This window comes from Balaenoptera physalus, assembly GCF_965194825.1.
Source record: "Balaenoptera physalus genome assembly, chromosome: 3".
Lineage (NCBI taxonomy): Eukaryota > Metazoa > Chordata > Mammalia > Artiodactyla > Balaenopteridae > Balaenoptera > Balaenoptera physalus.
The window spans coordinates 397,617-420,665 of NC_138890.1; the positions used below are offsets into that span (position 1 = coordinate 397,617).

Genomic DNA, 23,049 nt, shown 5'->3' on the forward strand with positions numbered 1-23,049 from the left:
CCAGCCATGGACAAGTGTCTGATTTCTCCACTGGGAGCTTCTTCTTCTTTTTTTTAATAGATTTATTTATTTTTGGCCGCGTTGGGTCTTTGTTGTTGCACGTGGGCTTTCTCCAGTTGTGGCGAGCAGGGACTACTGTTTGTTGTGGTGTGCGGGCTTCTCGTTGCCGTGGCTTCTCTTTGTTGCAGAGCATGGGCTTCAGTAGTTGCAGCACACAGGCTCAGTAGTTGTGACGCATGGGCTTAGTTGCTCCGTGACATGTGGGATCTTCCCAGACCAGGGATCGAACCTGTGTCTCCTGCATTGGCTGACAGATTCTTAACCACTACGCCACCAGGGAAGCCCACTGGGAGCTTCTTATAAAACGAAGCACCCGGCTGGGGAGGTGAGTGGCTCAAGAGGTGGCCTGGAGCTGGTGAGGACTCTTCTTGCCCCACAGGCTGACTGTGGGTCCCCAGGCCTGGTCTCTTCTCTCGCCCTCAGGCTCCACATATGGGCCACGCCATGAGCCTGCCCCATTGTCTAGTATCTCGTGGATGAGGCAGGAATTAGTATGGAGAGGAGGAGAGATGGAGAGGGAGGAGTCTGGGGTCCCAGGGTCACCCCGGCTGTGTGGCTTGTAGCTTAGCTTCTCTGAGCTGCAGTTTCCTCATCTGTAAAATGGGACAAGAGGAAAAGAGTCTGGATGTTCTTAAAAAAAATTGTCATGTGATCCAGCACTTCCACTCCTGGGTACGTGCCCCAAAGAACTGGAACAGGTATGTAGACAAACCCTTGTACACACATGTTCACAGCAGCACGATGCACAACAGAGTGGACACAACTCAGGTATCCATCAGCTGATGAATGGATACACACAATGTGGTCCATCTGTACAATGGAATATTATTTGGCCATTGAAAAATTGAAACACTGATTCTTGCTACAGTGTGAGTGAACCTTGAAAACATAATGTTGAGTGAAAGAAACGAGACACAGAAGGACAAATATTATGAGTCAATTTATATGAAGTCCCTAGAATAGGCAAATTCACAGAGGAAGAAAGTAAATAGCGGTCACCAGGGGCTGCAGGAGAGGGGGTGGGGTGACTGCTAATGGGAACGGGGCTTCCTTCTGAGGTGACGAAAGTGCTCGGGACTCAGACCGTGGTGATGGTCACACAACTCTACAGAATGTACTACACATCCCTGGATGGTCCACTTTAAAATAATGAATTTTATGTTATGTGATTACATCTCAATTGAAAGAAGATGCTTCCAGAGGTTTTTCAAGAGCGGCTGCCCCCTCTCACCTTCCTGTCGGAGGTATCAGGAAGTTCCTATTGCTCTTGGTCCTGGCCAACACTCGGCATTGTCCGTATTTTTGGTTTCAGTGGTTCTCATGGAGTGAGATGGCCCCTCACTGAGGTCTTACGCTGCAAACAGGCCACATGGGGTTCAAACTCATTGGCCATTGGGGTGTCCTTCAGGACCTGACCTTTGAGGCCTTTGGCCCATTTTTCTTCAATTGGGTAGTTTGGTTTTTGTCATTGATTTGCGAGAGTTCTTTACATATTGTAGACCCTGGTCCTTTGCTGGATTATACACTGCAAGCATCTTCCCCCACTCTGCGCTTTGCCTTTTGACTCTCCTAATGGTGTATTTGGACAGACTCACTTGTTTAAAATAAAAGACTAAATGTTTTAATTAGAAATAAATTTTATAGGCAAGGAGGCTTAGCACATGAGTCACCAGGGAGAGAGTTTACCAACAGTAGCATCAGCTTTTCCACGCGGAGGGAAGAGGGAATGAGATTGGCTTCATTGACAGATGAAGAGACGGAGGTTCCCAGAAGCACCCTGACTCGTCCTGGGTCACCTGGGGCAGCAGCCCCAGCTCTCCGCTCCTGCCCTTGCTTTGGGAGGGATGTTTCCGGAAGACACACCTCTTGGCCCACATGAGGGTATTTCTGAGCAGATTTGCAGGTTTGGCATGAAACCCTCAATTTCAAGTTACAAAACCTCATTTCCTGCCAAGGCAAATGGAAAAGGCTGGGGACGGAGGGGCCACTGTTTATGTCTCATCCACTCTGGCTGGCCACCCTCATAGGTCAGTCATGTAACTACATGGTGTGGAGTGAGGACGTGGCCACCCGCAGGGGTTGTGGAGGACCTGGGTCACCTGGCCTGAGCTGGACGCTGCTGCTGGGGCCCATCCCCCGCATGGGGCCTCCATGTCCACCGCTGGGTCCTCTTTGCTTCTCCCTTGGGGGGGGGGGCTGTGCTGGGAGGAGCCAGAGTGGGCAGCCAGGAGCCACTGAGTGATGGGCGCCCTGCCTTTCTGGGCATTAAACATTTGGGGTCTGGAAAGTCTGCTCCTGGATATATATACCCAAAATAATTTTTTTTTTAAATTTATCTATTTATTTTTGGCTGCGTTGGGTCCTTGTTGCTGCACGCGGGCTTTCTCTAGTTGCGGCGAGTGGGGGCTACTCTTCTTTGCGGTGCGCGGGCTTCTCATTGCGGTGGCTTCTCTTGTTGCGGAGCACGGGCTCTAGGCGCGCAGGCTTCAGTAGTTGTGGCACGTGGGCTCAGTAGTTGTGGCTCGCGGGCTCTAGAGCGCAGGCTCAGTAGTTGTGGCACACGGGCTTAGTTGCTCCGCGGCATGTGGGATCTTCCCAGACCAGGGCTCGAACCCGTGTCCCCTGCATTGGCAGGCGGATTCTTAACCACTGCGCCACCAGGGAAGCCCTACCCAAAATAACTGAAAATAGGTATTCAAAGAAAAACTTGTACACATACGTTCACAGCAGCACCATTCACAACAGCCAAAAGGTGGAAACAACCCAAATATCCATCCACAGGTGATGGATAAACACACTGTGGTCCCTCCACACATGGGAACATCACTCAGCCACGAAAAGGTGTGAAGCACTGGCACTCGCTGCCTCGTGGGTGGACCCTGAGAACACGATGCTCAGTGAGAGAAGCCGGACACCAAAGGCCACAGAGTGTGTGATTCCATTTATGTGAAACGTTCAGAACAGGCAAATCCACAGAGAGAGCGAGAGTGGGTTCATGGTTGTCAGGGGCTGGGGAGGGGGATGGGGAGTGACTGCTGATGAGGATGGGGCTTCTTTTTGGGGTGATGGAATGTTCTGGAATTAGACATGATGGTTGTACAACAGTGTGAATGCACTAAATGCCACTGAATAGTACACTTTAAATGTACAATTTTATGTGAATTTTATCTCAATTAGTATTTTTTTTAATTTTAATTTTAATTTTATATTGGAGTATAGTTGATTTACAAGGTTGTGTTAGTGTCAGGTCAACTCCGCAGGCGTAGAAAGCCTGGGAGGGCGGTCCAGGCCCCACCCCAAGCCTCAGCCTCAGCCCAGGTGTTTCCCAGCCAGACACATCCCCACACCCCTGCAGGGCACCGGTTTTTCCTCCTTTTCTTTCCTTTCTTTCTCTCTCTCTCTCTTTTTTATTTGGAGTTCTTATATTTATTTTTAAGCTGCTTTGTCCGGTGTGAGTGACTTCAGCTGGGCGCCCACATTGGAAGCGGCCCTGCGATGTTCCCATGGGCCTGCCCGTGACATCGTGGTCACAACAGCAGAGCAGAATCAGGACTTTTTTTTTTTTTTTGGAAGTTTAGTTGATTGACAATACTGTGTTAGCTTCAGGTGTACAGCAAAGTCATTCAGTTATATATGTATATATATATATATATATATATATTTTTTTTTTTTCAGATTACTTTGCATTTAGGTTATTACAAGGTATTGAGTATAGGTCCCTGTGCTTAGAATCGGGATTTTGCAATGCGTCATAGGATAAAACTGCCACACACATGTCTTAACCAGCCCAGAATCTGCAGTGTCTCCCACCCTCCCGCCCGCCTCGGGGCCCTCATCCCCAGGACCCACCGCGGACCTCGGGATCCTTCAAGAAGTAATTACGCATCGTACACACGCGAGGGTTTGGATGGATGTAACTATGGATGTGCAGCTATGACCTGCTTTGGTTCTGGTGGCTCCGCTGGCTGCTTTGGGGCTCAGAGCCCTGCTGGAACCGGAACTCCACCTGCCCTTCCCGGGGACGCGCGGGGGAAATCCAGGAGGGGGAGCGGGCGCCTTAGGGCGCTGAATCCTCACGAGACTGTCCATGTAGGGAGGTGGGTGACAGTCTGGCCCCTTGGACGGTGGTAGAGTCACCGGTGGGCAAGAGTCGCTGCAGGGCCTCGGTCCCCCTGGCCAGCGGCCACCGAGCCTTCAATGGGTCCCTGCGGGCGCCCCCGGCCTCGTGGCCTCAGTGCCGCCCCCCACCCCCGAGCACGGGGCGTCCACTCCGCATCCCTGCCCTCTCCCCCAGGGCTGCCCAGTCGCCCCACAGACCCCGTGGCTGCTGCCTAAGAGTGTTGTGGAAAGGCCGGTCTCCCCGGGGTGGCGGGCGTCCCCCAGTCTGCCTGACCCCTCCCCGCAGACGCAGCCCCCCAGGAGCACCGCACCCCCACCCCCCGTGGCCTCAGTGTGTCTGCCTGTGAAATGGACGGGGCGGAGCTGAGCTGGGGTCCCACCTCCGCTGCGGTGAGGAGCCAGGAGGGAAGGGACCAGGTGGGCACAGGGGAATGGAGGTAGAGTCTGACCTGAGAGAACAGACACTCTGACCGTGGTGGTGACCATCATGTTTGTGGGGGGGGGGGGGCTGTCTCACCGTGGGCTCTGGTCTTTATAAACCTCCCTAGAAGGCAGACAGGACAGGTCCCCCAGGCCGGGAGGGGACCCAGGGGGACCCGGATGCCCGCAGCCCCCAGGGGGTCGGGGCTGGGAGGGACAGGGCTGTGCTGGGGGCTCCGGTGAGGGACGCCCTGCCAGGATGGAGGCCCCGCCCTGAGCTTGGGGACGGACGGTTCAGGACAAGGAAAGAGGGGAGAGCAGGACGGCGAGGGGCCCGAAGGGGCGTGGGGGGCGGGGAGCAGGTGGGCAGCATCCCACAGGGCACCTGTCCAGAGGCCGGTGGCTGACCCCGGCCCCTCAGAGGGACTGGTGCTGGGGAGGCTGGGCGCTGGGGACCAAAGTGGCCCTGACCACACCCAGGCGGCTGGTCTGAGCGGGATGCCCGGTTCTGAGCCTCGGGGGAGGGTGGCCGGCCGGCACACCAGCCCTATTTATAATGGGAACCCATGGAAAGTTCTCCTGGCTTCACCGAGCTGCTCTCATCAATAAGTCGTTGCCAGGATGAAGATTGCACCCCAGGGAGCAGCCAGGAGGCGCCGCCTCACCCCCTCGAAGCCCTGAACGGCCCTTGGACGTGAAAACTGCTGGCCAGCTGTTCCTCAAAAGGTCAAATGTGGAATTTCCATGTGACCCGGAAGTCTCCCTCCTGGGTGGAAATAAAGTGAAAACATGAGTCCACACAAATTCACCCACATCCAGAGCAACATCATTCACTACAGGAAGAGGTGGACGCACCCAGATGCCCATCCACCAACGACAGGTGATTGCGACAGGTGATTGTGGTCCCTCCACACACGGGAGCATCACTCGGCCATGGAAAGGAGAGAAGCCCTGACACTCGCTGCAACGTGGATGGACCCTGAGAACACGATGCTCAGAGAGAGAAGCCAGACACAGAAGGGCACACAGGGTGTGACTCCATCGATGGGAAACGTCCAGAACAGGCAAATCCACAGACAGAGAGTGGGTTCCTGGTTGTCAGAGCCTGGGGAGGGGGATGGGGTGACTGCTGATGGGGATGGGGCTTCCTTTTAGGGTGATGGAATGTTCTGGAATTGGATAGAGGTGATGGTCACACAACTCTGAATATACAAGAAAGCATTGAATTGTATAATTAATTTTTCTGTGCATAATGTAAAAATATCTTTACTAGTTTTTTGCACAAATTAATTTATACAATACAGCAGGGCATAATTTTTTCTAAAAGCCTGTCCCAACTCATCATTTCACGTAATTCCATCAAGCCATTTCTCTAGCAGCAAACACTTTTTTCCCTGAGCTTCACTGAGGTGTGATTGGCAAATAAAAGCTGTGTACATTTAAGGTGCATCATGTGATGGTTTGACATATGTTTACATTGTGAAATGATGACCCCAATCAAGCTAATTAACACAGCCATCGCCTCAAGTGGTTACCTATGCTTTTGTGATGAGAACATTTTTACCATCTACTTTCTTAGCAACTGTCAAGTACACAATGCAATATTATTAACTATAATCACCGTGCTGCACTTTAGACCCCCAGGACCTATTCATCTTATAACTGAAAGCTTCTTCCCTTTGACGAGCATCTCCCCACTTCCCACCACCCACACCCCCCAGCCCCTGGTAACCACCGTTCTGCTCTCTGCTTCTATGAGCTTGATTTTTTTTTAGAGTACACATTTAAGTGAGATCACACAGTATGTCTTTCCCCATCTGACCTCTGTCTCCTAGTATAATGGCCTCTGTGTCCATCCACGTTGTCACAAATGGCAGGATTTCCTTCTTTTTTAAGGTTGAATAATATTTCATTGTATATATAGGTACCACATCTTCTTTATGCATTCAACCTAAGTGTCGACGGACACTTAGGTTGTTTCCATGTCTTGGCTATTGTAAATAATGCTGCAATGAACATGGGGGTGCAGATATCTTTTTGAATTAGTGTTTTTGTTTTCTTCAGATAAATACCCAGCAGTAGAATTTCAGGATGATATGATAATTCTATTTTTAATTTTTTGAGGAAACTCCATGCTGTTTTCCACAGTAGCTGCACCAGTTTACATTCCCACTGACAGTGCACAAGGGCTCCCTTTTTTCACATCCTCACCAACACTTATTATTTGTTGTCTTTTTCATGATGGCCATTCTGAGTGGTGTGAAGTGATATCTCACTGTGGTTTTGGTTTGCATTTATCTGATGATTAGCGATGTTGAGCATCTTTTCATGTACCTGTTGGAAAAATGTCTATTCAGATCCTCTGCCCATTTTTTAAAAAAAACAGGTTGTTTGTTATTCTGTTGTCGCATCTGGACCTCCCTTGCCCTGCCCTTACAAGCATCCACCCCTTTTTAAAAAATAGATTTCAGTTTTTGAGCAGGTTTAGGTTTACAGAAAAATTGAGCAGAAATTGCAGAGAGTTCCTGCGTACACACCCTCACCCTCGTTTCCCTGCTGTTTCCTCCCTGGCCATGAACGTCTGGTGTTGGTGTGCTACAAGAGTTTCAATCCATGAGCAATATCAATACTTTATTATTAATTAAAGGCCGTAGTGACACTCAGGTTCACTCTTGGTGTTGGATGTTCTGTGGGTTTGGACAAATGTACACTGACCCGTATCCACCGTTACAGCATCACACAGCGTAGTTTCACTGCCCTAAACCCCTCTGGTCCCCTCCTATCCATCCCTCCTCCCCCCAAGCCCCGTACGACTGATCCTTCTCCCGGCTCCAGAGTCCTGTCTTTTCCAGAATGTCCCAGAGTTGGAATCACAGTGTGTGTGTAGCCTTTTCAGACTGGCTTCTTCCACTTAGTCGTGTGCATTGAAGGTTCCTCCGAGTCTTTTCGTGGCTTCATAGCTCATTTCTTCTTAACGCCAAGTCACATTCCATTGTCTGGACGTCCAGCGTTTATCCATCCATCCACCTGCTGGACGGCATGTTGGTTGCTTTCTGTCTGGGCAGTTATGGATGAAGCTGCTATAAACACCGGTGTGCAAGTTTCTGTGTGGATGGCATCACCTGCTTTTACCTCTTTAGAGCTCAGGCCACGCGATGCAACAGTCTCGTTGAATTCTGGAGCTCTGGACCGATGTCCACCGCCACCAGCAACCACGTGAGGGCAGGGACGATGGCCTGCTGCTCCTGCTGGCCCCGGAGCTGAGCCTGGGGGCGGCTGGAGGCCGGGCCTAGGCAGACTCCGCTCCAAGTCCCACCGAGCTGAGTGACCTCAGAGACTGCCCTGAGCTTCATGAGGCCTGGAGGGAGGTCGCCAAGGGGGTTGCCGGCACGGGACCTCCCCTCCCCGCCCTCTCCCCTCTCCCCCTTCATCTTCCCCTGCTCCAGGCAGAAAATGCTAGGGAGCAGCCAGCGGGGCAGCCACAGTGGACAGCCAGTGCCCCCCGAATCCTTGCTCCTTGGGGACGGGAGCCTCCAGACTCGGGAAAGTGGGGCACCAAACGTCCCCAGCAGGTTTTTCTGGCCCACGGAGTCCAAGGTGGTAACTCACCGTCGGGCTGCCTGAACTTGTCCAAATTTCCCGATTTCCCTCCTGTGCACACAGCCCTCAAATGATGGAAACTCCCATGTGGTCTGACATGTACCTTCCCATGTCCTGACGCCACCCCAGCGCAGCCTCGGGGGCCACTGGGAGAAGCCAGAGTCTGCTGTTTTGAGCCCCGGGGCTCATGTTCTGTCCACAAGGTGAAGAATCCTGCTCACTGGTGGGAATGAAGTAAAGCGGGGCAGCCGCTGTGGAAAACAGCACTTCCTCAATAAGTCGGACAGAGTTACCATCCATTCCAGTAATGCCAGTCCTAGGCCTTTACCCCAAATAACTGAAAACAGGTGTTCCAACAAAGATGTGTTCACAACTGTTCACAGCAGCCCCAAAGTGGAAACAACCCAAGTGTCCATTGATGGATGAACAGGTACACAAATGTGGTCCCTCCACACACGGGAGCTTCCCTCAGCCATGTAAAGGGGTGAAGCCCTGACACCCCTTACCACGTGGATGGACCTTGAGAACACGATGCTCAGTGAGAGAAGCCAGAGACAGGACACACAGGGTGTGATTCCATTGATGGGAAACGTCCAGAACAGGCCAATCCACAGAGAGTGGGTTGGTGGTTGTCAGCGGCTGGGGAGGGGGGAGAGAGAGACTGCTGATGGGGACCAGGTTCCTTTCGGGGTGATGGAATGTTTTGGAATTAAATAGAGGTAATGATTGTACAGCATTGCAAATGTACTGCCACTGAATTGTGCACTTAAAAATGGTCAATTCTGGGAATTCCCTGGCGGTCCATTGGTTAGGACCGCCAGGTCCTGTGGTTAGGTTAGTTTTCACTGCCACGGCCTGGGTTTGATCCCTGGTCAGGGAACTAGGATCCCACAAGAAGCACGGAGTGGCAAAAAAAAAAAAAAAAGACTAAAAATGCTCAAAACAACTTTACTCCCAGATGGGATCTCCCTGATCATAAACTTGACCTTAAATCTAAAACAACCAGATATCTTAACAGCAAAACGGGTTTATTCGGGAACTGCAGACAGGTACAATTCTGGATACCCGATCCAGGAAGCCACAGGCAAGTCTGGAGAAGAAAGCTGAGGAAACTTTTATAGAGAATAGGGAGTTGGGAGGGGCTGTTGTAAACAGAGAGCCCATTGGAGGAAACTCGGAGCTGGGAGTGTGGTGGCTTTTCATTGGCTGAGCTCTGATGGTCTCTCATTGGCTGGGCTGTGAAGTCTCTCATTGGCTGGGCTGTGGTGGTCTCTCATTGGCTGAGTTGTGATGGTCTCTCATTGGCTGGGGTGTGAAGTTTCTGGCTGGCTGGGCTGGGCTGTTGCCGTGCAGGGAGAAACGCTTCCTTCTGCTGGTGAGAAGCAATAACCTTCCTCATGTTTGGAGTCTGCAGGGGTGGGGGTGAGGGGCAGGGGTAGGGAAACCTCCACTGTAAATGAGGTTTCCTTTGTTCAGTGTCAGAGTTCCGTTGGCTGTGTGCCCGCCCTGTGCTGGGCAGAGGTGATAGGCTCGGGGCAATAATAAAGGCCCCAAGCATGAGCACCTGCTGTGCGCGTGAACCTGCCCAGAATTCTCCAATTTCCTGGAAACAATCCCATTTCTACAACAGCAGTCGCTGACTCTGCTGGTGTCCCACCTGAGTGCCGGAGCCCCCTGAGGCCTGACAGGTGTTATCCTGTTTGGTCTTACTGTTCCTTCCAAGAGGAGGTCAAGGTCACACAGGCGGGGTTTCTGCTCACTGCACGGGCCGGAGTCTGCAGACAAGAGCACCGCAGCTCCACCAGGGGCGAACCTTGCCCCCGTTTTAGAGGTGACACCACTGAGGCTCAGGGCAGTGAAACAGCTTCCCAAACCGCCCGCCGGCCCCACGGCCCCACCGCCGTCAGCCTGGCCCTCTTTAGGTGCCCACTGGGTGCTGGGGACAGAGCCTGGACTCAGTGGAGGGGCTGCAGGGGCCGCCGGACTGAGGGTGGTAACCCCTGCTTCGGTTTTCTCGCAGGCAAGCTGGATGTCAGCTGACTACCTGGCGTCTGAAATTCTGCCCCCTCCCTGTGTCCAGGCCTCGGTGTCCTCCGTGACCCAGCCTGCTCTGCAAGCGGCAGAATCTCCTTTCCACCCTCCTCCCGCCCACAGCCACGTGGGGGGCGTAAGGGGCGGGGCGGAGGTCCTGACGGGGAGGTCGGGGCGGGCGGGGGAGGCCGCTTGCTCCGTGGGCCTGAGGTCCTGCGGGCCCCCGCACACACTGAGATGCAGAATAACCCACAGCGTGGGTGTCTCTGGGGGGTGGGCCTGGGAGGGTGCTGGAAGGTTCTGTGGCTCGGCCAGGCGGTGGTTCTAGGACAGCAGAATCAAAAAGGCAGAAGGAGTTCCTGGCGGCGTCTAATTTAAAACAAACAAACAAACAATGTGGGAAGGAGAGAAGGAATGCTAGGAATGCGGCCATTCCCGCTCGCGGGTGGGGCCCTGGGCCTGCAGCCTTCAGTCCAGGACCCGCTGAGGGATGGAGGCCACCCCCGGCCCACCCCGGCTCCCCCCAGCCTCTGCGTTCCACGAGGCAACAAATACAATTATTAACAACCTTGGGAAAGCAATTAAAACTGCCCCAAACCCTCCCCCTGGTTTTCTTTCATTCTTTGGCTTAATACCTCATTCCTCAGCCGGAAGTAAAAAGGGGAAAATTATCAAAGACAGTGCTGGGGAACCAAAGGACTTTTCCTTCCTTGTCTGGGGTCAAGATCTCTGTGATCCTGCCGGCCTCCCTGTAAAGGGACCTGGGGGTCTGGGCAGGGAGTCCTTGGTGGTTTGAATTCTTCAAGGTCTGGGGCGTAGGAGAACCCCTGTGGAAGGTTCCAGAGACAAATTTTCACAGGGAGAAATAACCGTGAACTTCGCAGGTTGTCAGTGGCATACAGGGATTTAAAAGCTGTGTTTCTATTAGAGCCTTGGCCTGGTCTGTCCCGGCTGTGTCCCCGTGTCTCTGCCGGAACCCTATACAATATCTGGAAATGACACAAGAACATTCCGGAGCCCAGAGGCCGTGCTTTGGAGATAAATACAAGCCTCTCGGTACGTTTGTTTTTATTATTGGGACCTATTTTATCTTCAGCAAAAAGGAAATCGCCAAGAAAACAGGGGTGATGGAAGCTGGTGGGGCTTTCCTTGGCCCAACTGCTTCTAGAATGTTCCTCCAGGATAATGGGAGGGAATTTAAACCCTGTTGGCTCCACAGAGAAGCTTGGGGTGGGGGTGGGTTGCAAAATATGAATTTCTTCTTTAAAAAAAAAAAAAAGCTAAGAATGTTGGATCGTAGGGAAGGAAAGGTGATCACCCCAGGCTTTCTGGGTTTTTCTGGTTGTTTGTCCAGCTCTGATGCTCTGATAGGAAGGCCCAGGGGCAGCGGGCTGGCTGCAGGGTCCTGCTGAGGACCCCGGGGGAGGCAGCAGGTCCCAGGTCAGCAGGGCTGGGGCGGGGCTCCCGGACATCAGGCTGGGGGACTGGGGGGCACAGAGCCAGAGTGTGCAGACCTGGGCGCACCCACAAGTCCCGAGTGAGTTCAGGGTAACCAGCTCAGCCACCCACGTGAGGGGCCAGGGAAGGACGTGAGGGACGTGGCCTCGGCAGGGGCTCCCACATCGACGGCTGGCCAAGGTCGTGCTGCATCTCAACCATGATCCAGCTCTAGTTAAATATGATGTTTCCAGGGAATTCCCTGGCAGCCTAGTGGTTAGGATTCGGCACTTTCAGTGCCATGGCCTGGGTTCAATCCCCGGTCGGGGAACTGAGATCCTGCAAGCCACAGGGTGTGGCAAAAAAAATTAAAGATGTTTCCGGAAAGTTCTGGGGATGGATGGTGGGGATGGCTCCCCAACAATGTGAATATGCTTAGTGCCACTGAACTGTGCGCTTAACGATGGTTAAGATGGTGAATTTCATGTTCTGTCTCTTTTACCACCATTAAAACAACAACAGAAACGATGTTTCAGAAGAAATGTTAGTATCATCCGGAAAGTTTCAGGATATCAAATAAGTGGAAAGGAAAGCGAAGGGGAACCATCTTAACAAGGAGACATATCTCTCTCCTTGGTTAACAGAATAAAACTACGAAGTAAGAATTTAAAAACCTGCTCCATGTAACAACAGTTAACAGTTTTACCTCTGGATTCCTGGGATACTTGTTTTCCTCTCTGCATCAACTCTATTTTTAAATGTTTTCCTGCCTAAGCTTGGGAGACCCCCTCCCCGAGCTGGTTTTTAAATGTATCAATGAAAAATGGATACAAAAGACTTGAGGACCATTTAAAGACCACAGGAGAGAAACTGCCTAACAGCCAGGAACATGGTGCCACCTTATAAAATAGAAAAATGATCGTATGATTCCCCCAGATTCTGGGATGTGCAAAATACCTGGAAGTGAACAGCGTGAGCTTGGAGCAGCAGGAATCTGCCAGGACCAGGAGAGATGAAGAGCTTTGCACGCTTATTTTTTATTCTTCCAGGGTTGTGTGAACTTGCTACAATGACACTTAGTAATTTTTAGGCAAGCTTTGGAAAATATTAGCGTGATCCCAATTTTATATATATATATATATATATATGCATATATATAAAAATGTGTATATGATGTATATGTATTATATATATACATACATATGTACAGATATGTAAGTATATGCACATCTATGTTTACACACGTAAACGTTTCCCGTACAGCATAAATAGATCCAGGAAGTATTCTGAAGGGAAAACCTCTGATTTTTATTTTATTTTATTTTATTTATTTATTTATTTACTTATGGCTGTGTTGGGTCTTCGTTTCTGTGCAAGGGCTTTCTCCAGTTGTGGCAAGCGGGGGCCACTCTTCATCGCGGTGCGCGGGCCTCTCACTATTGCGGCCTCTCTTGTTGCGGAGCACAGGCTCCAGACGCGCAAGCTCAGTAATTGTGGCTCACGGGCCTAGTTGCTCCGTGGCATGTAGGATCTTCCCGGACCAGGGCTCGAACCCGTGTTCCCTGCATTGGCAGGCAGATTCTCAACCGCTGCGCCACCAGGGAAGCCCCAAACCTCTGATGTTAAAGGCAATTATTGCTGACTTGGGGGGGGGGGGGTCGGGTATTACAGACGATTTTTAGTTTTCTTCTGTTTGGTTGTCTAATTGTGTAGAATGAGTATTTAACATACATAAATTTTAAAGTCAGTAAGAAAAAATACATACAAAATGCTCAGGAACAAAAAGAAGCCCCGTGCCCATCAGCAGTCACCACATCCCCTCGCCAGCCCCTGACAACCACTAACTCTTTGTCTCTGTGGACTTGCCTGTTCTGGACGTTTCCCATCAGTGGAATCACACACTGTGTGTCCTTCTGTGTCTGGCTTCTCTCACTGAGCATGGTGGTCTCAGGGTCTGCCCACGTTGTAGCGAGTGTCAGAGCTTCACCCCTTTTCGTGCATGGCTGAGTGATGTTCCCGTGTGTGGAGGGACACATCTGTCCCATGATGGACGCTGGGGTTGGGTCCACCTTTTGTCTGCCGTTCATCTCGTTCCCGTGAACATTTGTGTACGGTATTTATGTGGACTTGTTTTCATTTTCCTGGAGTGGAACTCCTACGATGGGATTGCTGGCCATACAGTAACTCTATTTTTACCCTTTGGAGGAACGGCCACTGTCATCCACAGCAGCTGCACCGTTTCACCTCCCACCAGCTGTGGACAAGGGTTCCAGCCTCCCCACACCCTGGCCCACACTTGTAACTGCCGTGGGGACATTGGCCGCCCTCGTGGGCCGGAGGTGACCGCCGTGTGGACAGTGGTCATCCTCGTGGGTGGGTGGTGATTGCCGTGTGGGTGGTGGCCACCCTCGTGGACGGGAGGTGCCGTGTCACTGTGGTCTGACTTGCGTTTCCCTCATGATGTTGAGCATCTTTTCATGTGCTTGTTGGTTGGTTGTCCGTCTTCTTTGCAGAAATATCCATGCAGAGATGCAGAGGAATTTGGAGCCAGTGCTTTTGCTCCAACCCCTTTGGGTGAGCACCAAGCAGCCCCCACCCCGTGGCCTGTCAAAACGAGAACAAATTGGTGACATAATGTCTCCACTCCAGTAAGGGGAGCCTTCTTTGAAAACCATGGCACCAAACGCCTGCTAGTGTGTTCAGACTGAGAAGGGGCCCATCCTGTCCCCCGGGTGGGTCATCAGGGGCCTCCCCAGCAGGCGGCCCTGAGGCACCTGAGCCAGCTGGCCACAACACGGGATCAAGTGTCCGTTTCCCGCTATAAACTATTGATGCCAGTGATGTCACTCCCGCGAGGTTCACAGGTCTCATATGTTACCTACCATGAAACCCGAGGGCTGCTGCTCCTCTGTCCTGGAGTCCCACGGCCTGCCTGGGGGGGCACAGTCCTTCCCCCCTACTGGATCCTTCCAGAATTAACTTCTTACCAGAATACCCCTGCCCCCAGGGAGCAGGACTGCAGAGACCCCAGAGCATTTCGTTTATCTGAGCTGACATCCCCCTGCAGGTCCCCGTTGTCCCAGAAAACATGCAAAAGCACCAAAGGGTCTAGGCCAGTCTCCTCGGCTCCAAGCATCCTCTGTGGGGTGTCCCGGGCTCTGTGGGGTGTGGAGCCGCCTCCCTGCCCCCACCCACGCGATGCCGGGAGCCCCCCATGGTGATGACCACAGATGTCCCAAAGATGTGGCCCAGTGTCCCCTGGGGCAGAAACTCCCCAGGTGAGAGCGGCTGCTTTCCTGTAGTTAATTCTGGACTTCAACTTGGTTTGGCCTTTTGAGCCGCCTCACACCTGCCCAGGGTCAGAGGCCAAGGTCTGGACAAGGCGGGGACGGACTTTCCCAGAACAGGCTCCGGACGAGGCAGCCCCAGGGGTTGCCAGGCTGGGTCTGGGGTCTCTGGTCCTGGGTGAGCGAGGAGGTGGGTCTGCAGCTCCCCCTGTGCCCGCACCTGGCCGGGACCCCCCAGGCAGCCCTGACCCAGCCGGTGCCTGCGGCTCCATGACCCCGAGGACAGGCGGGTAGCGGGTGAAGAGGTGTCCTCGGGATCGCTTACAGCCCGGCTCACGTTCCCTCCGTATCGAGACATCGCCCTTGTCATGAATTTTGCAAGCCCGTGGAAGCCAGCCGCCCTCCCTGCCCGCCCGGCCCCCACCTCCCTGAGGCAGAGTGAGTTTCCTGTGGCTGCCGCCACCAAGAGCCACAGCGGGTGACCTAAAACAACACACATTTCTTCTCTCGCAGTTTGGGGGCCGGAAGTCTGAGGTCAAGGTGCCGGCGGGCCGGCTCCTTCTGCAGGCTCTGACGGACCATCTTCCTGCGGCAGCTGGCCACCTCGGTGACCACATCACCCCATCTCTGCCCCCATGTCACATGGCCTCGCCCCGTGTCTCTGTGTCCCCTCTTCTTAGAAGGGCACCAGCCCTTGCACGAGGGCCGCCCTACTCTGGGGTGACTCAGCAGATGACATCCGCAGAGACCCTGGTTCCAAATAAGGTCGTGTTCACGGGTGCTGGCGGTCAGGCGGTAGACAGCTTTTGGGGACCACGATTCAGCCTCTGATGGGGTCTCTGTGGGTCCCTCCTCCACACTTGGGCCCAGCCCTCATAGTACCGCCCTCCCTTCCCCCCCCCCCCCCGTTAGATGTGGCCCCTGAGTGAAGTCCCAGCCCCTTCCTGCCCGCCCCCCACCCCGTTTCCTGCTGCTGCCCTCAGTCATGGGTTTGTCGTTCGCCTTCCCGGAGGCCCGGGCTTTCGGCACACCTGGTGCCCAGCAGTGGTCCTCGGGCCTTTTGGGCTGTGGCTTGTGTCTCCACCACCAATCACTTGACAGAGAGACCCCGGGCCCACCCTGTGTGAGGGCTGCACACAGAGACACTTCCCAGGAGGACAGCATACAGGGGAAAGAACCCCCCCTCCCCTCCATAGAGCAGCCAGGAGGTCAGGTCAAGGTCGGCAGAAGGGACCCCTGGGGTGATGGATGAGAAGGGCACCTCCCTTCCGACGTCTACCCCCGGGAACCCCTGGCCCCGGTGCAACCACAAGAAAACACTGAACAAACCCAGACTGGGGACATCCTGCAGGACTCCCAGCCCGGGCTCCCCACGACTGCCCAGGGCCCCCCTCCAGGAGAGCTGGTGAGACCGGCACAGCCCGGGGGGGCCTGGTACCGCGGGGGTCCTGGGCAGAGACGACGTGGAGACAAACTGAGGAAATTCACCGATAAAGACAGACATGGCGAGAACGTGGGAAATCAGAGCCCTGGACACGTAGGCTGGGGCAGCCACTCTGGACAGTCTGATGCTTCCTCCAGAGGTTAAGTTCAGAATCATCATACATACGACCCAGCAACTCCACTCCGGGGGGTCTATAGTTGGCTGATTGTGTCATGCTCTCCACCCCCTCCCCAAAATAAGATATCCTGGAGCCCTAACCTCCAGTACCTGTAAATGAGATCTTATTGGAAATAGGGTCTTTACAGAGGTGATTGAATTAAAATGAGATCATTAGGTTGGGTCCTAATCCAACATGATACCTAATTCCTGGTGTCCTTATAAAAAGGAGAGATTAGGGACGACCACATGAGGACACAGGGAGAGGATGGCCATTGACAGACCCAGGAGAGAGGCCTGGGGAACCAGCCCTGCTGACTCCTTGATCTTGGACTTCTGGCCTCCAGAACTGCAGGGGGATAAACTTTGGTGGTTTCAGGCCCCCATTTGCATCATTCATTACGGCAGCTGCTGGAAACCAGTACAGATTTATCCAAGAGAAATGAAAACGTATGTCCATGCAAAAACCTGTACACACACGCTCACAACTGCATAAAAGTGGGGGGGAAAACGACTCTCCATTGATGTATGAATAATAAATGTGGTATATACACATATGCACACACAGGAATATTACTCAGCCGTGAAAAGGGGTGAAGCACTGACACTTGCTGCAACGTGGATAGACCTTGAGAACACGATGCTCAGTGAGAGAAGCCAGACACAGAAGGACACACAGGGTGTGATTCCACTGATGGGAAACGTCCAAAACAGGCAAGTCCGAAGAGAACAGACAGTGGGCTCCTCGTTGTCAGGGGCTGGAGGAGGGGGTGGGGGTGACTGCTGATGGGGATGGGATTGTTTTTGGGGTGATGGAATGTTCTGGAATTAGTGATGGTTAGACAACAATGGCCATTCAGTGGCCACTCAATGCCACTGAATTGGACTCTTCAAACGTACAGTTTTATAGTATGAATTTTATCTCAATTAAAAAATTGTTTTAATGTTTGCGGTTTTCCTGGCTGCTCCGCAGAGGTAGAGAGCCTGGGAGGGTGGTCCAGGCCCCATCCCCACCTGTTAGTGCACTGGGGCAGTTTCAGTGCCTGGCGACCCCCAGGGACACTCCCTCGGTCAGGGGTGCACGGCGGGGACACAGGGTGGCTCCAGAGTTTTACTGTCTGTTGCCAAGTTGTAAATTCGTGTCTGGGTGTTTCACCCCTGCTGCATGGCTGCCCACCCCGAATCCATGTGCAGCCCAGTCAGCCCCCGCCTCACCCTAAGACCCTCTACTCCCTCAGTGCCATTCCCTCTGCTCACCACATCTGACACACCTCCCCCAGGAAGCCCTCCCGGATCCCCCTCCGGTCCCTGCAGGGCCCTGCTCCGTCCTCCACCGCCTCTCCCAACAGTCACATCCAGAAGCGGGGAGATGACCCGCAGCATGGCTGGATCTCAGCTCTGTGCCCAGCGCCGGCCACAGCATGTGTGGGGCTCGAGAAGCCGCGAGGGGCATTTGGGAAGGGGGGGCTCTGGCCCTGCAAAGAGGTGCAGCAGAAAGAAGTGCCCAGAGACAGCTGTCCCCCAGGCTGGCCCACTGGCCCCTCCTGTGACCACAGCGATGTCCTCTGGCCGGTGAGAAGGTGGGCACTAAAAGTTTTTACATTTAGTGCTTTTTGTGGGTGATTTTGGCCCCCAAGTGTCCCTGAGCACAAGAAGGCTGTGATGTGCCTTTTGGATAAAATACGAGTATTTGCCATAAGTTGTTCTCCAGCCCTGCTGCCTACTGAATCAATATATGTTAAATAAGGAGTCTGCAAACAGAAACTCGCGGGACACAAGATACATGTGACGGGTTGGTGACACTGTTGTGACCAAAGGCTGGCAGGACTCTCACCCGCATTTCCCCCAGGAGCCGGGGTTCCGTGCTCCCCAACCCAGCGTTTGCTGTGACTTCACAGACCCTGAGTGTGAGAATGATGAGACTCAACAGGATTTTCTAAGCAGACTTTCTACTGAGCTGCAGTTTACATGCAGGAAAGCACCCCAATCACAAAGCATTTTGCGAACTGAACTCCCGTGAGTCCCCAGGTCCCCCCACCTGCCCTTCTCAGCCACTGACCCCCAAGAGCGCCCTATCCCAATTTCTGGCACTGTCGGTGCATTTTGCCTGCTGTTGGACTTCATTTGTGTACTTGGAACAGAGGTCTACCCGGCTGGTCTCTGTGCTTCTCCGTTGCCGCGTGGATTCCCCTGTGCCGGAGACCCTCCACACAGCACGTCTCCATCCTTTGCGCAGTGCTCACTTCCGTTCTTTCCAGTGTTTGTCTGTTCCGTACTTTTTAAAAAAGCTGCTATGGAGATTCTTGTCCAGGCTTTTGTTGACTATTTCTACACGTTTCTCTTGTGTAAACACGCAGGAGCGTGAGTGCCTGGCCTTAGGGGAGGCATACAGGCAACTTTTTAAGAAACTGCCAAGCTGTTTTGCAAAGCGGCTGCACGGCTTCCCCCTCCCCAGCGGCGTTTAGAGTTCCCCCTGCCCCATCCTTGCCAAAGCTGGCATTTCCGGTCTTCATCCTAATGATTTCTTAAAAACAGCTTTATTAGATATAATTCACATAACCACACTGCCCATCCAGTTTTTAAGTGCACAATTCAGTGGTTTTTCAGTTTATTCACAGAGTTGTGCAACCATCATCACGATCAATTTTAGAACATTTCATCACGGGGGTAGAAACGCCAGCCGTTGGCAACCACTTCCCAGCCCCTGACAACCAGGAATCCACTCTCTGTCCCTGTGGATCTGCCCGTTCTGGACGTTTCCCGTCAATGGAATCACACACTCTGTGTGTCCTTCTGTGTCTGGCTTCTCTCACTGAGCGTCGTGTTCTCAGGGTCCGTCCACGTTGCAGCGAGTGTCAGTGTTTCACCCCTTTGCGTGGCTGAGTGACTTTTCCATGTGTGGAGGGACACGTGGTGTTTATCCTTCATCTGTCGATGGTCACCTGGGTTGTTTCCACTTTTGGGCTGTTGTGAATCGTGCCGCTGCGGACGTGCATGTTCAGGTTTTGTGTGGACGTGTGTTTTCATTTCTGCTGGGCAGATACCAAGGAGGAGAATTGCTGGGTCAGGTGGTAACTCTACATTGACCATTTGAGGACCGGCCAGACTGTTGCCCACCCTCCTTGGTGCCCCCGTAAAGGCGGAGCAGCCTGGGTAAAGCACAGGGGGGGCCTCTTCCTGGCTGAGAGGCCCAGGCAGCTCACCCAGCCTCTCTGGGCTCTCTGGGAAAAGGAGACATAGTATTTCCTACTCAGAGGATCCAAGAGTTAAAACAGGAGCCTGGAGGGAGGTACCCAGCCCAGGCTGAGCTCCCAAGGGTGTGGACGGGCAGGGGGTGTGGAGGCGCTTAGGGCAGAGAGACAGCTCCCTCTCCGGGCAGGGCCTGGGGACACAGTGTGTCCTGGGGGGAGAGGCTGGCTTGCTGGTGTGGGCAGGTAAGGTTTGCACCTTGGCCTGAGGGCCTGGGGCTGGGGAGTCAGCTGTTGCCCAAGGACCCCATCAGGGGGTGGGAGACAGATTCCGACGTGAATATTCCCAGGCCTGAGCCAACCGTTTCCGTTCTGTCCCTCAGCTGGGGACTGGGGTGGGGCGCTCCAGCTTGGAGGGGATGCCGGGTAGCCTCTTTGGCACCCCCTATCCCCAGCTCAGTCCCACAGAAATCTGGAAAATGGGTCAGAGAGGCTAGGAGGCCTCTGAGGGGAGGGGAGATGTGGAACCCAGGCCCCCACCCACCCTGGACCCAGGCCCTACGGCTGTTGTAATCAAGGCAATGAATAAACAAACACAGGGAACAAATATTCCGAAACTATTAAGCCATTTTCATTTGAAACACTAGGGAAAGCCCATGGGAAGGAAGGGGGCACTGGCCTAACCTTGCCCCTTATTTTGACAAAGGGGTATACTGAGGCAGCCCCATCAGATCTGTAAAGAGAAATAAGACCCAGCGGCCTTCCCCCCCCACCCGCCCCTGCCAGGGCCTGGGATGCTGGCCCTTCACCCCCATCTGGCTGCCACCCACCTCCCCTGCCCCTGCCACAGAAGATATCCTTTTCAAAATTCTCAGTTGCAAGGGGATCACACACCCACGTTCACCCTAAATCATTGATGAGGGAGCCAGCTGGCCGGCAGGCAGAAGGGTTGAGCAGGGAGCAGACAGACAGGGGAGCCGGGTTGCTCCAATAAACCAGGGCATCCATCCAACTGAGATGCAGGGCCTGGGGGCTCCCTGGACCCCCCCCCCCCCCCGCAGACATGGAAGGCCTGCCAGCAGTCTTTCATGGCTGGTCCAGGGTCCAGGTGGGGTCCTGGGCTGACGAGCAACTCCCAAAACGGTGTGTCCACATCCTAATCCCCTAACCCGTGAGCATGACTTTGTTTGGGAAAAGGGTGTTTGCAGGTGAGATTAAGGGCCTTGAGATGAGATTATCCCGGTGGTCTCTAAATCCAAGGACAAGGGTCCTTTTTAGAGACACACACAGGAGAGACAGAGAAACAGAAGAGAACCATGTGACAACAGAGGCAGGGACTGGAGGGACCTGTCTGCAAGCCAAGGACACCTGGGCCCCCAGAGCCGGAAGAGGCAGGAAGGACCCTCCCCCGGAGCCTCTGGAGGGAGCTCGGCCTTGTTGACACCTCAATTTCTGACTTCCGGCCTCCACAACCGAGCGAGAATAAATCTGTGTTGTTTCACGCCGCCTGGTTTGTGGCCCTTGTTAGGGTGGTAACAGCGTGGATTCCGATCCGGGCAGGGGCTGTCTTCTCTCCCTCGTGTTGCAGTGGAAGGCGAGAAAGAAATCCTCAACCGTTTTAAGGGAGAGGTCGGGGAGACTGTTCTGATGAGGGGGCCTCTGCGCGAAGGCCCCAGGGCAGGGAGTAAAGGAGGGAGTGGGTTTAGGGAGGAACCTTCCAGAAGGGAACAGCCTCGTAAAGGAGGCTTGTGTAAGTGCGGTCAGAAACCAGAAAGGCGGCAGAGAGTGTGAGGTCTGTGGGGCCACGAGGTCGACTTGGGCTTTGACTCTGAGCAAAGCCCGGAGGGCGGTGAGCAGAAATGGCTTTTAATAGATTGCGACCATTTAGATCCGTGCTAGGAACCTGGTGGAGGGTCCACCAACGTCGCTGCCCCCTCCTCTCCCTCTGGGCTGCGACACTCCCATGTCTCCAACCATCCTCCCTGCTGTCAAGGGGGCCCATCCCTGGCACCAGTAACCGAGGCAACAAAGATGAGCAACTGCCCCTGGTGGTACCCAGAGCGGAGCGCGACGGGAGTCCTAGAGGGAGCAAATCCACAGGAATGCGTTGGGGATTCTCCTAAATCCACCAGGACACTCCTGATTAGCCATTCCTGGGCTTCAGATGGCCTTCGGCGAAAGAGAGGGCCAAGGACCGCAGGGCGGAGGCCTCCGTGAAAATCGGCAGCCGCCCCTAATCCGAGAAAGCCCTCTGGCTCGGGAGCCCCGGTCTCTGGGCCCCGTCCAGGCCCGCGCGGCCCTAAAATGGACGCTGTTGCCATGACTCCGCCCAAGCTAAAACCGACCGGAGAGGCGGGAGCAAAGGCCTGACCTCGACTTAGGGAAACGACAAGTGTCATTCTCCCTCTCTAGGCTTGTGCCAATTAAAAATCCTTTTTTCTAAAAAAAAAAAAAAAAAAAAAATCCTTTTTTCTGCACGAGACGTATAGCAAACAATATTCAGGATAATTTCTTCTATTTATTGAACGTCTGCTCCACGCTGGGAACTGCGCAAGCCCGGGGTGCCCATCATCTCCTGGATGCTTCCAAAAGCCTGGGGTACCGGACTGCCGCGGCCTCCCTGACTCCGTCTGCCCCTACCCCCACTCGCCCCACCCAGCTGGCCCTGTTTTCCGGCACCTTTCCCGGGGTTCCCCTATCACCCACAACCCTGTTTAACTGTCTTTGGAATCAGCATTCTCCGGGATAAGTTTGGGGTGTTCTGCTGCTGGGATGGAGGCCCGTCCAGTCCTGAACGTCCTTTGACAGCGAAGTCTGCTCTGTGCGCCCCCGGGCCTCAGTTCCCCCCCATTGCAGGCAGGCACGACGGGGTTGTCCGTGCGCCCCCGGCCTCATTTTCCCCCCATTGCAGGCAGGCAGGGCGGCGTCAGCCGTGCCCCCCGGGCTTCAGTTTTCCCATTCCTGCAATCAGGCAAGGAGACCGTGGTCGGGCTTCGCTGCTCTGGGGCAAACAAAGGACAGTCAGGGGCGACCCGTGGCCACATCGTGCCACAGGCTTGGTGGCCAGCAGTGGAAACAGCCCCGGCGCCTCTGGGACGCTTTAGGCCGCCGCCACTGCTCCGCGTGCTAACCTAAGCGTAACGTCTGAGTTCGAAATGGACTTCGGCCAGGTGCCCACAAGCAAGGTGGCGCCCTGGAGGTTTCCTGCCCTACTTCAAGATGGCGACGCGCCTCCCTTTGCTCTCACGCCCGAGGTGGAGGTGGACTCTGCCCGTTTGCAAGATGGCGACAGCCAGGGGGAAGCACG

The 23,049-nt window shown here is 53.9% G+C and overlaps 1 long non-coding RNA gene across 2 annotated transcripts; it reads right to left on the reverse strand.

Moving 5' to 3' along the window:
* Positions 1-5,676: 5,676 nt before the first annotated feature.
* Positions 5,677-7,994, reverse strand: LOC309658299. Of its 2 annotated transcripts, none has more exons than XR_014262183.1 (3): positions 7,732-7,994; positions 7,411-7,626; positions 5,677-6,933 (listed from the first exon to the last, which is right to left on the reverse strand). It is a non-coding gene; the product is annotated as an uncharacterized lncRNA (long non-coding RNA). The 2 variants fall into 2 exon arrangements; XR_014262184.1 differs by having other exon boundaries at positions 7,411-7,629.
* Positions 7,995-23,049: the final 15,055 nt, after the last annotated feature.